The sequence below is a fragment of the Aedes aegypti genome, chromosome 2 (assembly GCF_002204515.2).
Source record: "Aedes aegypti strain LVP_AGWG chromosome 2, AaegL5.0 Primary Assembly, whole genome shotgun sequence".
NCBI lineage: Eukaryota > Metazoa > Arthropoda > Insecta > Diptera > Culicidae > Aedes > Aedes aegypti.
Genome location: NC_035108.1, coordinates 448,039,973 through 448,055,293, shown reverse-complemented (window position 1 = coordinate 448,055,293; position 15,321 = coordinate 448,039,973).

Below are 15,321 nucleotides of genomic sequence, written 5' to 3'. Positions count from 1 at the left end.
TATGAGGCAAAAGTAAGGAAGCGTCCGGAATTAGAATCATGTAAAGCCCACACATTTCTATTTATTTAAAATTATTCATGTTTCGGAATCGAAATTTTCACTCACCATTCGAAAGTTAAGGGGTTTGAAGGTTGGATAACGTGGATGAATCATACGGATTGATTTATTTTAAATGCTTTTTTGTCAGTTATACTTCACTGAGGCCTTAAGTGTCCGTAATATGAATCGAAACGGTATTTTTACGATGACGAATATTGCCGAAGATCCCAAAACAGTCTAACATTTGTGAAAAAGTTATTCGATGAAAACCAATTAGCAAGGTGACGTCGATTAACACGTAAAGGAATAACAATAATAACAAAATTAGGCAAAATTTCCGAATAGTCTATGTTTAAGAACTTTTTTTACAAGCATCGAATTGCTTTGCGGTCTTCGCCATCATTATTTATCATCTAAATACCATTCGAGATCTGTGTTCAGAATTTTTATAGAGGACAATGGGCGACCTCTGGCGATTTTTCTTTGCAAAAGTAAGTTTTCCCATAGTAAATCCCATACACACTTTGAACGACTAGCGCTAAAATATAGTTTCACCGATCTAGCTGAAATTTTGCACAGTTTTCATGGGACCTTAATGTAATTTTTGGAATACCCATAACACTGGACTGAAGCGAGAATCTAAATTTTTCATATAACCTTGTCCCAGGCCAATGTATGTATAACTGATCCGTTTTCGCCCTAAATTCAGATACGTATTGTCAAGTCTGTCTCAGGATGTAACTAGATTAGAAATTTGCTCGATTTATTAAATATGCCCCATTACTCACTGCAATAAAGTATCTACTTAAACACTTTGATTACACATCTGAGCCACCGTTTGATTTATACTGCGTGTCAAATATTGTTAGCTACGCTATATAAGTCGAAGACTTCTCTAGGGACCGTCCATAAATACCGTTGTCGTTTATATGGAAGGTAGGGGAGTTGTCTGACTAAAGACCACGATTTAAATAAATTTTTAAATTTTTGTGTGGACTTCAAAGATTACGAGGTGAGATGAGGGTTCTAGAAATTCTTGAAAATTAATCAATAACTTCCAACTTCCATATCTTGTAATAAAGGATTTACTCCCATATTTCAGAACTCTTATTGTTGTAACATCTGGAGTGAGTATCCCTAAGAAGTTTTGAGTTAGTTCTAATTATCTCAGGACAAACGTCCATTAAGTCTAACTAATGCCTAACCTCTGTCAAATGTCTTTAAAAGAGTACACTCCATTTTGATACGCTTCTCATGACTGCGTTACAATGTTGATGGAAGCGGCACTGTATCAAAGCTGATGATAAATCATAAAACTGCATCATGCTATCGGGACCCGTTTGGAGATCGGTGCGGATGTTCAGGTGGAAGTGGTTCAATTAGATTAAATTGATACCACGTGCGGTTGTGTGATGAATCGATAAAAGCTGAATCACTGACCAAAGAACCCCTCACCCCTCGGTTTGAATTTGATAACGCATGAGTGAACTGTTAAAATCAACGCAAACGCTTGTTAACTTCGAGGTGGTTCAGAACAGTTTAATTCAAAAACATCCACCCCTTGGAACGTTGATGGGGGGTTTTGTCTGTTTCGCTGCTATAAAACTGGGTTAATGGGTGTTAGCCACCATGTAAACAGGAAATTCGTTCATCCAAAACAAGAAATATTTCAGCGTACAATCTCAACTCGTCAGTTGGTTAACAAATCTCGACGTGCCCTCTCGACCACTACCGCCAGGGTAGAAGTTTATAACATTGTTGCATGCCCTGCTTCTTCGATAGAAAAACCATCCGGCAGAGAAGGGGGTGTATGGTTAAAGTGCAAAACCCATCGCACCCACACGGTGCGTCATGTTCCGTTATTATTTAAAAAAAAAATGGTCATTGTTATTTTTTAACTCTTGTTGATTTGTTTAGTAGTACAAATTTCTGGACCATTAAAAAAAAACTGTGTTACCCTGGGGCAAGTGGGGCCTAAATAACGATAGATCAAATCAAATTCTTCAATATAGTTTTCAAATGTCAATATTTTGGAATAACAACAACATGGTTGCATTTTGGCAACATGTTTGCTGGTGTGCGCAAGAATTTGTTCGAATAATTTCAAAATTGTGAAAACCTTAGAAGAAAGTTGTAAGATGAGTCATTAGACGCACTTACCTCGCTAAACGGGGCAAGTGGAACCCATCCAGTTTCATTCGTCAATCCACATCAGTAAATTAACCATAGCTAAAATAGGATTGATAAATCATTATTTTTCATTTTGAGTACAAGCTTGATCTACAGAAGGAATGAACCTTAAAATACGCAACGCTTAAGAAAGAGAACGTTCATTTAATAGTATGTCACATCGCAATTAATATTAACTGAAAACCCTCACTAAACGCGTAAAGGGGAATAAAACATATCATTTAAAAGTTGTTGATTGAAAAGTAACTCGTAAACTTTCAATAATATGTTAAATATGTTCTGTTATAATTGTTACGCATGAAAGAAAACCACATAATGAGGTGGCATTGTTTTCCGGGGGGGGCTGGTTGGTTTCCATCCTCCGCAGTACTCGTCCGTTAAAATGCTCCCATACTTATCCCTGCATATCTTGGCTCGCGGCACGAAGCCGTTGCGGGATGCATTGAGCTTCTGATAGAACTTACGCGTTTCTTGAGACCGGCACAGCTGTTCCATCTCCTCGCACTCCGTCTCCTCCAGGCGGCGTTTTGTTCTCCCAAAAGAGGCGGGTCTGCTGTTGCCGTTTCCGTCTATAGCGTTCCACGTTCTGTTGGGTCCCTTGTGGCAGCATGACCGCCCGCGCTGCGTTCTTCTCCTCCAAAACCTCCTGGCACTCCTTGTCGAAGCAATCGTTCCGTCGACTCCGTCCCACGTACCCGACAATGCTCTCAGCTGCATCGTTGATGGCTGCTTTACTGTTCTCCAGCAGTCCTCAAGAGGGGCTTCGTCCAGCTCACTCTCTTCCGGTAATGCAGCCTCGAGGTGCTGTGCGTATGCCGCTGCGACATCCGGTTGCTTGAGCCGCTCTAGGTCATACCGGGGCGGCCGTCGGTACCGTACGTTGTTAACGACGTAGAGTTTTGGGCGCAATTTAACCATCACCAGATAGTGGTCAGAGTCGACGTTAGCGCCACGATTGGTCCTGACGTCGATAATGTCGGAGAAGTGCCGTCCATCGATCAAAACATGGTCGATTTGTGATTCCGTCTGCTGTGGTGATCTCCAGGTGTATCGATACGGGAGGCTGTGCTGGAAGTAGGTGCTGCGAATGGCCATGTTCTTGGAGGCGGCAAAATCTATCAGTCGTAGGCCGTTCTCATTCGTCAGCCTGTGGGCGTTGAACTTTCCAATCGTCGGTCTGAACTCCTCCTCCTGGCCAACCTGAGCGTTCAAATCTCCTATCATGATCTTGACGTCGTGGCTTGGGCAGCGGTCGTACTCGCGTTCGAGCTGCACGTAAAATGCGTATTTGTCATCATCTATTAAAGCTGTTCCCAGCTCACGTGTGTTGCCGCAGCTCTGGTAGATGGTATGATTACCTCTAAACATTCGCACCATCGAACCTGTCCAGCACACCTCCTGCAGCGCTACGATGTCGAAACCGCGGATCTTCATTACATCGGAGAGTATGCGTGTGCTTCCGATGAAGTTGACAGATTTGCAGATTGTCGTCGCTGTGGTCTTTGCCGATTGTTCCGGTCCGTATTCTCTCGTTGACGTTCCTGTGCTGATGTGTTTTTTCGGTTGGCTTGCAGGGCCTAACACCAACCCCCTAGATTTCCGGAGGACCATTCCCCCTAAATGTTCGGAGGACCATAATGCACAGTTTAGCATAGAGTCCTTCTCTGGCACTCGGACGATGATCAGCCGCCCCTGACATGGGGAACAGGCGCTGTTGTGAGCCGCTCCTAACATGGAGTACAGACGCTCAAGGTTTGCAGAAGCAAAAGCAGCATACAGCAGCCCTGTCAGCATACGACCACAGTTCCCACCGGGGTTGAAGGTACACGAGGTACCAATGGTACGCCATGCCCAGCCATTTACCGCGCCAACAGGACCAACGAGTAGATAACGAAAATCTATCCCTAACGCCATTTTGGAATCAAAGATGGAGACTTCCGGTTTGTGAAAATCAGTTTAATTCCATGCAATATTTATGTCTATTTTAGAATTCAAGATGGTGACTTACGGTTTGTGAAAAGCACTTGAGAACCATACAATATGGGTATCAACGAGATGGAACCGATGAGAAGACGCCGGAAATCGACGTTTGATGATACATATTACCAAATCCAAGGAGATGATTTTCGGCTTGTGGAAATCACATTAAACATATGTAATATAGTTATTTATGAGACATCTTCTACTTATCGATCCCTTTATAAAAATTTCTATATTGCTTAGGTTTCAAGTGATTTTTACTATTCGGAAGTCCCTATTTTGGATTCCAAAATATCATCAGATATCGATTTCTGGCATCTCCTCATCGGTTTCGTTCCAAAAATACCCTTGTTGCATGGGTTTCAAATGGTTTTCATAAACCGGAAGTCATCATCTTGGACTTCAAAATGGTGTTAGATTATGGTTTTCGTCATCCCTATTGAAACCCTTGAGAAGAACCACGGATAAACTCCACCTCTTCGCAAAACCCCTTGAGAACGAACGTTATGCTTTTTCTCACTGCTAGTTCTTTTTACGCTTCAAATTCCAAATAACGCTCCCTCCTTTTACGCTCCAATTCGTAAAAAGAATCCGCCAGTTAGGGGAGAAAGAAATTAACTTTTTTGTTGTAAATTCCTTGTTTTATTCCCGAGGGTCTACTGCTGGAGCAGTAGCGCAACTACTGGAACACGTATACCAATAGTGGCTCAAGTGATTTTATGCTCAAAAAATAATTTCACCACTCTTTTTATATTTTTCCCAGGTTAACATTTTTTTGTTAACACCAAAAGATCTCTGTTAAGGCTTTTTAATCATTATGTTATGATTTTTTATAGCTTAGGTAGACCACTAATGGCACCGGTACCCTATAGGGTGTCCCAGAATGCCATTTCAAGACTAGTGAAGATAGAAAACTGATTTTTACACATTTGATTACTGTAACCAACAAGAGTAGATTGCGAATTTTTAATGAATTATTTAATGATTAATGTGTTTAGTACGTAACTTTTCTTTGAAGCATCTCTTATCAGTCTTGCACAAATCGCGTCATTTTTGAACGACTTTGTTCTACAAAATTTGTTCTGTGTCAGAAAATGCGTACCGTAATCCGGGGTATCATTGATCAGCGGGGTAACATTGATCGGAATGACTTATCTCGTAATAAGTTGGTATCATCATTTATTGATGAAACATTTCCAAAGCATGAATGTTGGTTATCTTTCTTATATTAATGAGCTATTAAAAATTAAGATTTTTGCAAAAAATACGTTAACTTTATCCGTAAATTTGTCAAGTTTGCGAAACAATGATTTCAATGGTTAGGGATGACACTACCGAAGATTCATGTCTCACATAAGTTCTGCAAGCGATATGAGCAAGAAACATACGGTTCACAATAAAAATGACATCGCCAAAAACGATTCCGCTGTCAAAATTTTCATAAGTATGTGCAATTAGGCAACATTAACGAATTACTGTTAAAAATGTAGAATTCCCTTAGGAAATTGCCTACCTTTAGGCGTATTCCGCTGGTCGAGGTGTTTTTAATTTTAAAATAACTCAAAAAGTAAATGAGATGTAAGCGTTTGGACATCATATTCGGCTTCAGAGGCCATGATTTATGTAAGTAACGACATTTTCAATATTATCGAACGTTGTTTACATGGATGATCAATGTTACCCCATATCAGCTAAATGAAAAAATCACATAAAACATTTTTGTAAACATGCTTAAATCATTCAAAAAACAAAATACAGTATATAGTCACGAGCTATGGGTGGCAGTACTTGCTTTAAAAATATAAAACTCTCAACATTTACATATTTGGATGAAATATTTAAGAAATATCCTAAAAACTGATCAATGTTACCCCGGATTACGGTATATTAAAAATCTAAAAAAATATATTTATCAGTAACGATATGATATTTGATAAGACTGTCACTTATTCAAATTAAAATTCTAAACTTAAGCATGTTAAATTTGTATTGGATCTAAAAATCCGACTCCAGCCGTGATTGATTTGAAAACGACAAAAAAAAATCCTTATATTTACGTAGAAACATCAATAAATCAAAAATTAAAGTTGCCTACCCAACAGAGTAGGGATCAAGCATTCGTTAATTTGAAACGTTTTATTTTTATTACTATTTAAAATACCTGAAGATATATAACTACATGATGTTGTCTTACGTGGAGAGAAGAGTACAAAATTTTTCGAATTTTACTATTTTCTGAAGTGTTCTTTAACAAAGCCAAATAACATTTCAAACAAAAATTTCTGAAAAGCATCCTTGATACAATGTACTAGAACTCTTCACATCAATAGATTTTAATAGAAGCATTTAACTAGTTTTTTTTTCAACAAAAATGTAGGGTCTGTGCTGACCAGATAAGAAATGATTTTCTAAAATTTTAATTCTCAATGTAAATGATTAATTAGTCAAACAAATCTATCACAGATGCTTATTAAAATAGCTTATAGAAAAATACAAAAATATAAAAATATTTGATTGTTTGGAAAAGTACTATGATTTTGATTATCGAAGTCTTTCTGGAACACCCTATAGGTACCATAATTTCCATAAGTAAGAAAGTTACGATTTCTATGAAAATATAGACCCACCTTATTTTCAATAGCACCAAACAAAGGGCCTAACTAATACAAACAACTTTGTAGAAGACCGTTTTCGTCTAATGTCTTATTGTAAAGCACAAAATGCATCTTTCCGCGAAAAACTGCTTTCTAGACCACTGTGCTTCTATTACACTTTTAGGCTAAAGTAAATTTTTTAATGAAAAATTATTAATAATTCATCCAAAATAGGAAATCCACAAAAACTGATATAAGCTAATTTGTACCAGTTATGAACATTATGGTTCCCTATTTCGCCATACGCGATAATTTGATTATCTTCAAATTTTTAATCATTCTGTGTGTTTTAGTAGTTTGATATCAAATGAATCTTGATGTTAAAACATTCAAAAATATTCAAAATGTGAAAGTTTTCGAGAAAACACATATGGCCAAATAGGGAACCACTATAGCCATAACGGGTACGGGCAAAACGGCTCAGTAGTGAACGCATCCGATTCGAATCACTCATTTCAGTGAATCGGATCTATTGATGGCTCAGCGGGTCGCAAAGGAAGAGTGAATTGAACCAAGCGTACGAAACAAAAAGAGCGGATCACTCCCTCCTGCGCGTCATAAGTCGTATATTTCGCTCTTTCATTTATCGTACATCTCTCTCAGCAACTCACGGCATACTCTGCCGATTTAACTTTGCTCTCTATTTTCCCTCTGCTTGTATGCAAATGGGCGGGGCAAATTAGTTATTTGGCTGTGTATGCTGAGAATGCGGAGCAGCAGCAAACTGTATTTGTATGTGTGGCGTGGCGCGCAAATCAAGGCACGTGTCAAGCGTTATAATGAAGCCGAGAAACGAACGAAGTAGAATAGGGCTAAAGAATCGGTCCGTTATTTTCCCGGGTCACTTTTTGGATCAAATGAACCAACTCTCACCAAAAAAGAGCCATGGATCACTCGTTCTTTTTAGCTATCCGGATCTTTTGAACGGCTCCGAATGTTTTTGCCCATCTCTAATATTTCAATCAATTTCAATTTACTGTGGTCAAACTTTTATTAATTTACAGCTCGTGATTCGAGAAATTACTTTAAAATATATGTTAGAATTCAAAAGGTTTCTGACAAACTATGAAAATTTCATAAAAATTGGTTCATAAATATCTAAGATGTAACCCTGCCTCAATACGAGTAACATCCATTTCATCAGTTTCAGTATTACCTACCTTGATACCTTGATGGCTACAGCGTAGCGTCACACCATTGCCGGGCGTATTGTAGAGCTCCATCTTCGTCGGTCTTGGGCGAAACTTCTCCAGTTGCCCCGAACGTTTAGGGTCGCCAGGTCCTCTTCCACTGCGTACAACATTCGTGGTCTTCCCCGAAGCCGCCAACCTCTACCTGGCTCCCTGCTGAATATTATATTCGCAATTCTTTCTTCCAACATTCGCACTAAGTGACCAGCCCACTGAAGTCTACCGTATTTGTACACTTGATACAACTCGTGATTCATGCGTCTGCGCCACATACCATTTAAGAGTTTCCCACCGAGTATTGTCCGCAGCCCTTTACGCTCGAAAACACCGAGAGCTTTCCGGTCTGACTCTTTCAACGTCCACGCTTCGTGCCCGTAGAGAGCCACCGGAAGAATCGATGTTTTATACAGGGCGAATTTTGTTTCCGTTTGCAAGCTGCGGGAAAAATTTCTAAGCTGGTTACGTAGTCCGTAAAAGGCCCTATTCGCAGCCGCAACACGTCTTTTCACTTCGCGGGAAACGTCGTTATCACATGTCACATGTAAACAAATTCTTCAACAACTTCAAACACATCCCCATCAAACACTACCTCAGCACCTACACCACCATGCCTGACTCTATCTCTACCTGCAACCATGTACTTCGTTTTGGTAGAATTAATGGTCAGGCCTATCCTCGCTGTCTCCCTCTTCAGAGGCACAAAGGCCTCTTCCACTGACCTGCGATCGATTCCAATTAGATCTATATCGTCCGCAAAGCCATGGAGCAGTGCGACCTTGTGATAATAGTGCCATTTCTCTGCACGCCAGATCTCCTAGTAGCACCCTCGAGTGCAATGTTGAACAGTCAATTCGAAAGTGTGTATCCCTGCTTCAATCCGTCTAACGTCACGAACGAGGTTGACACCTCGTCTGCGATCCGAACACTTGATTTCGAACCATCCAGTGTAGCACGTATCAGCCTAATTAGTTTCGCCAGAAAACCATTTTCAGACATTATCTGCCAAAGCTCATTTCTTTTCACTGAGTCGTACGCCGCCTTGAAATCAATAAACAGATGGTGAGTCTGCAAGTTATACTCCCGGAATTTGTCTAGGATCATTCGCAAGCTAAACATCTGGTCCGTTGTCGAACGGCCCTCACGAAAACCAGCATGGTATTCGCCGACAAAGGACTCTTCGAGCGGTCTCAGTCTGTTAAACAGGATGCGCGACAGAATTGTGTACGCCGAATTCAGCAGGGTAATTCCTCTGTAATATGCACACCTTAGTCTGTGCCCTTTCTTGTAGATAGGGCGGATGAGGCCATCCAACCAGCCGGTGGGCAATTCTTCGTACTCCCATACTTTCAGCAGTACTCGGTGGATCGACTGGTAAAGCTGCTCGCTTCCGTACTTGAGAAGCTCGACCGGAATCTCGTCCTTCTCAGAAACCTGACAGTTCTTCATCTCACTGATAGCCTTTTTAACCTCTCCTATGGTTGGTGGGTCCACAGCTTGATCGTCATCATCTATCCCAGACAACCAGAAATCGCATGAAAGTTCACATTATAACTCGTTTATTCATACTAATTATATCAAACTCGCAAAACACCGTGGATAAGCTCGTCAAATTGATGAGTTTCCTCGCATAAAACACTTATTTTCTGAGTTCATTTGCACATTTTGTTTCGCCTCGTACACTCGTACAAAGTAAGTCGAATCAATTCGTAGCAGCTGTCAAATCAACATTTGTTATCATAAGTTAAGTCGCATAAGATCACAGGTTAGTTCGTTGGAATATTTAAACACTCGCATTGTGTGTTATTATTCATCACATAATATATGCGCATATGCGACATCTTATAAGTGAAATTTTGCACACACAAAGCCTCCAGGTGATATAGTTATGCGTACATTTTGGTTGTCTGGGATGTTCATCCTGTTCCTCGCTACATTTCCATTCTCACCGTTCAACAATTGCTGAAAGTGCTCCTTCCACCTGGCAGCCACCGCCGTTTTATCGGTCAGCAAATTCCCTTCTCGATCATTGCATATGGCGGGCACTGGTACGGTATTGTGCCGCACACCATTGACCGTTGCATAAAATCTCCGCATATCATTCCGGTTCATGCTTTCTTGAGCGTCAGCTACCACACTTTCTTCGTGCTGCCTTTTCTTTATGCGGTGGATTCGCTTTTCTTCGGCTCTCGCTGCCCTGTACCGCTCTCTGTTCTGTCGGGTACCGGCCACAAGCATACGGCTTCTGGCGACATCCTTCATGTCTGTCACCCTCTGGCACTCTTCATCGAACCAGCCGTTTCGTCTTCGCCGTTGACCAGTGCCGATCACTTCCCGCGCCGTTGTTGTCACAGCTTCGTGGATAGGGTCCCACAGGCTGTCGACGTCTCCAGCAACGTTGATCCTTCCCAACTGCTCGTCTAGTTGCTGACGGTATTGTATATTGAAGCGCAGCGTTCTGTGTGTTGCGGAACTCGTGACGCTGGATAACCGCACCCGCATCTGAGAAATGTCGCCCATCAACCAGCACGTGGTCTATTTGGGAGCAGGCATCGCCACTCGGGTGTCGCCAGGTGTGTTTGCGGATATTCTTTCGTGCGAAGTAAGTACTGCTGATTGCCATCCCTCTAGCAGCAGCGAAGGTCACTAGCCGCAGGCCATTATCATTGGTAACGGAATGAAGGCTTTCCGTTCCAATGACGGGTCGGAAGAAATCTTCTTTCCCGATCTGCGCATTTGCGTCGCCGATGACTATCTTGACATCTTGTTTTGGGCACTCTCCTTAGGCCTTATCCAGGCTCTCATAGAACTCATCCTTCATGTCATCGGGCTTATCGTTCGTTGGCACTTATATGCTGATCAGGCTGTAGCTGAAAAACTTGCCCCTCATTCTCAACACACAGATTCGGTCGCTTACCGGTTTCCACCGAACAATTCGCTTCATCTGCTTCCCAATCACTATGAAGCCAACTCCACGTTCTGCTCTGTCGCCATTGCTGTAGTAGATGTGGTACTTGAATGAAGTGTTGGCGATGGGGTCCACCGCTCGGAATTCGCGTTCTCCGGTTCTCGGCCAGCGTATTTCCTGGATAGCTGCCACGTCCACGCCGACATTCTGCAGTTCACGAGTCAGGAGCCCAACACGCGCGGGTTCATTCCAACTTCTCACGTTCCAAGATCCAACTTTCCAATCGTTGTCCTTTATTCGTTGCCGGGTCTGTTGCCGTAAAATCAATCCGTTTGATCTACTTTTGCCTTTCTTGGTTGGTGAAGAGTCTTCGATAGGCCACCTAACCAGGGTTGCGCTACCTACATCGTGCTAGAGGGGCTGCCTCCTCGGTGCTGACATGGTACAGCATTGTCCGTTTGTTCTTTACATGATGACCACGGTCATAGCCATCACAACCATCCACCTTTGTCAGGGCTTTGGACCTGTAGCTCTGGTTCTCAATAGTTTCAAGTTCTTTCGGACATGCTACTATGGTGAGCCATCATGCGCTAGCGGTGTTCAGTTTCAGTATTATTATAATGCTAATGGCTTCAGCCTGTTTTTGCTGCAAAAGCATGTGCATGCAGAGCCGTAGCGTGGCTTCACGGCGCCCTTGGCGAATTGCCAGTTGAGCGCCCCTTATTCAACGATCTATTTTTTTGTCTTTCATTTTACAAAAGATGTTTTGAACATTCTTACTAAAATTCGAGCGCAACTTCTTTAAAAGTTGTTCGTCAAAATCCTCAAGCAATATATTACAAATTCGAATGCCTGCGCTGTATAATAATTGGCTGATATTCGGAAAGAAGGCATACACAATGTTTCAAATTTTATTTTCAGGAGAACTGAACGATAGCCTGGGTTTTATGTTTCCTGTTCATATAGTTAGAAAAGAATCTGCAGAATTGACAAGATGTATTGAACAATACCTTTTTAGTGGAGGAAAGAAATGCCTGAAGATATCGTTGAACCATTTATTAAGCGATGGTTTCATAGACTTTCTCCATAATAATTTTATAAAAATGGAAACATTTTTGATTTATTACACTGGCAAACGCCCAATAATTTCAACAATAGCTGTCAGAGTAGTTTTTTTTTTCAGAAAATTTCCACTTCGAAGAAAATAAAACCCAAGTTGTGTTTAAATAAACTAACGACAACCACAACAAGGCTTTCGCTTCACACCGCAGGCTACTGACTGATATTGCTACCACGTCAGCACCTTTCTTTTATTTACTGTCTGGTTATTTATTACAATAATTAACAAAAAAAGAATTATTCTTTTCTTACCTCTATCTTACAATACGTTTACCTCCAGACACCTCCGCTACAGGGTATGTGATGTACCTGGAGTTTTATGCTGTATCATTTAATTCCACTAGAGTTTTATATCTTTTGGCAGATACGCGTATTTCGACCTCAACAGTTGAGGTAAGACCTTGTTCAGTATCGTGTTCTAGAATCGACCGAGAACCGAACTCAGACAACCTCAGCATGGTTTTGCTTAGTACCCGCGAACGTTACCGCTAGACTAAGGAAGTCCCCATATAATAATAGAAATGGAAGCTTGATTTAAAAAGAAGCACCATCGAATGTAAGGACAAATTCTGTCGATATTTAACACATACTTTCTGGAAATGTTACTAGAGGTAAGTAATTTTTCGTTTTTTTTTTGTAAACCAAAAATGAATCATTTTTTTGCAGAAATGAATATAATAAATAGAAATGGAAGCTTGATTTAAAAAGAAGCACCATCGAATGTAAGGACAAATTCTGTCGATATTTAACACATACTTTCTGGAAATGTTACTAGAGGTAAGTAATTTTTCGTTTTTTTTTTGTAAACCAAAAATGAATCATTTTTTTGCAGAAATGAATATATTTTCCTTGTTCAGAATAATACTCATAATACCTTGCACTCCCTGATGAATCAGTTTGGGATTGTGTGAGAATTGAACTAAACTCTATCAGAATTTTGAATTCAATTCTATGGAAATTTAACCTAAAGTCTCGTGACAACGCTGTCCAGCTGTTAAAAATTCTGTCTAAAAACCGCCTGCAATATTGTCAGAACGATAATGTTGAAAGCATGTTAAACCCTCTTTTTCACATGGTAGCTCCAAACCGAATAAGATGAATACCATGAAGTAGTTTTTAGAATATGATTCATCACTCATCAGATCAATCCGACAATCATGTAACTGTTTCAATGGTAAAACTATTGATAAACAATCAATTGAATAATGAAAAACATTCAATTTTTTATACTGATTTCGAAAAATTTAGCTCACTTTATATAAAAAACGCTTTATTTTCATACAGATATAGTCGATCAAAGCCGTGCAAAAGACATGGTTAAGATTTTTTGTCAAAAATTATACATATAATTTCTGTATTGAATTATATTATATATTTTCTCTAATAATTCTGTGGAATCCTATTGTTTTAGAGCATAACAAAATCTAAAGATGAGCGTCACAAAGTTGAATCCCTACGCATACTCACGTTTTAAAAATACTAAACTGAAAGAGTAATAAATATGTTAATCTCCCAATTTTATTTACGTTAGCTTTCTGTCAGTACACAAAGCTGAAATAAAATTTGCATTGTTGTTCGTTGCTCCTTCGTAAGATTTGTGCCTTCATTGGTTGATAAATCTTTAATGTGGATTCTAAGCTTTTTTTAACTTATCCTCGGGGGAAGCCCTAAGTAGTCTAAACATTCGTTTAGTTAATGATTACTGATACTGATTTTTTTCTAATTTGAACCACCGTGTGTCAAGTAATCTACACATCATTGCTAAGATTTCAAAGTTTCCAAATAATTTTATTAATACTAAAATTTCTTTCGTGAATTTTTCGTTGACTTAACTTTTAGTATTTTTTTATAATACTTCCAACATATATTGTTAAAAGTGATACAGGAACTGTTTCAACTTTTAATTTTTATTCGACGATTTTTTGTTGAAACAGTAGTGACTAGGACAGTGCCTTCTTTAAAAATGTATCTTTCAATATTTTGTCAAGTTCGTCACGCATTTTGGCGCCCCCTGAAGGCTGGCGCCCTTGGCGGGTGCCAACCTGGCCAACCGCACGCTACGGCACTGTGTCCATGCAGGAAATATTTTTTCCAAATTGTTTCGTATTGTCTGGAGGCTGAATTCTGAAGAAGGTAATTTCATTCGATCGCTCTAATTTGCAGAAATAATTTGTGTTATTGTACTTAACATGTTTATTAAATTACGATTCAAGTTTTACTACAAGGTGAAGTAGGCCATCATTAGAGTTTGTACGCGTCGTTGATGATTATTGCTAAATCATGCTACAATTTCGAATTGAAGAAAATCAGTTGGTATTACACTGACGTATCTGAAAAAGTGTCAGCATACTCTCTGCATATGAGCTCATATAGTAATACTTTTTCGAATGAATATGAACTATGAGGGCTGAGTTTTTTCAATTTGAAATTGCGAATTGCAATGTCAACATGGCTTCCAAAATGAATTACGGGCTTATTAGCCTTAAAGTACTCTGCCTTTTAAGGAGCCCAGTAGAAACAGTCTTGCAAAATATAACAAATACTGCATCTTTCATAAAACATGGAAATGAGCCTTATGCAGTTCACTTTTTTATCTTGCTGGTGAAATTTGGTCTTTAATTTTTTTTTAAAATAAGCAGAAGAAGGTTATTATAATGAATATTAAAGGTATTTATAACATGATTTAATCTTGTCACTCACGCTGTTCATGGCTCGATTTAAAACAATTACCAATTTATTTATTTATTAGTGTGGTTCAAAATATCGTTTTTTTCCACAAAGCTCATTCGATCCTAAATAAAATTCTGGGTATCCTCCCTAAATTTCTTGTAGACTAGAGCTTACTGTTAGGTACGTAGATCAGCTACAACTTTGTCGAAGCCTGTTTCAAAATCGGACGTCTTAGTAATTAATTTATGTGCAATCGAAAATTCTCCAACAAGAATGGAGCTGAAAATATCAATCACTCCTAAACGAGTACGGTGGCCTATAGCTAAAAATTGTGACGTACTGGAACATTTCTAAGAACGGCATCAAATTTAGCAATCGCAAGACACATAATTTGATCCTTGAGACACGCAAAAATGTCGCAACAAGTTCTTATGCTGTGTATTCGGTGAAATTATTTCTTAAATTGTAAAAATCAAATAAATTGAATAGTGATCCAACAAGAATGTGAAATATATTTAAGAATACCATAGCGGTTTGAGCTCTCTTTAAATTTATGAATAGCTGGTTAATCATG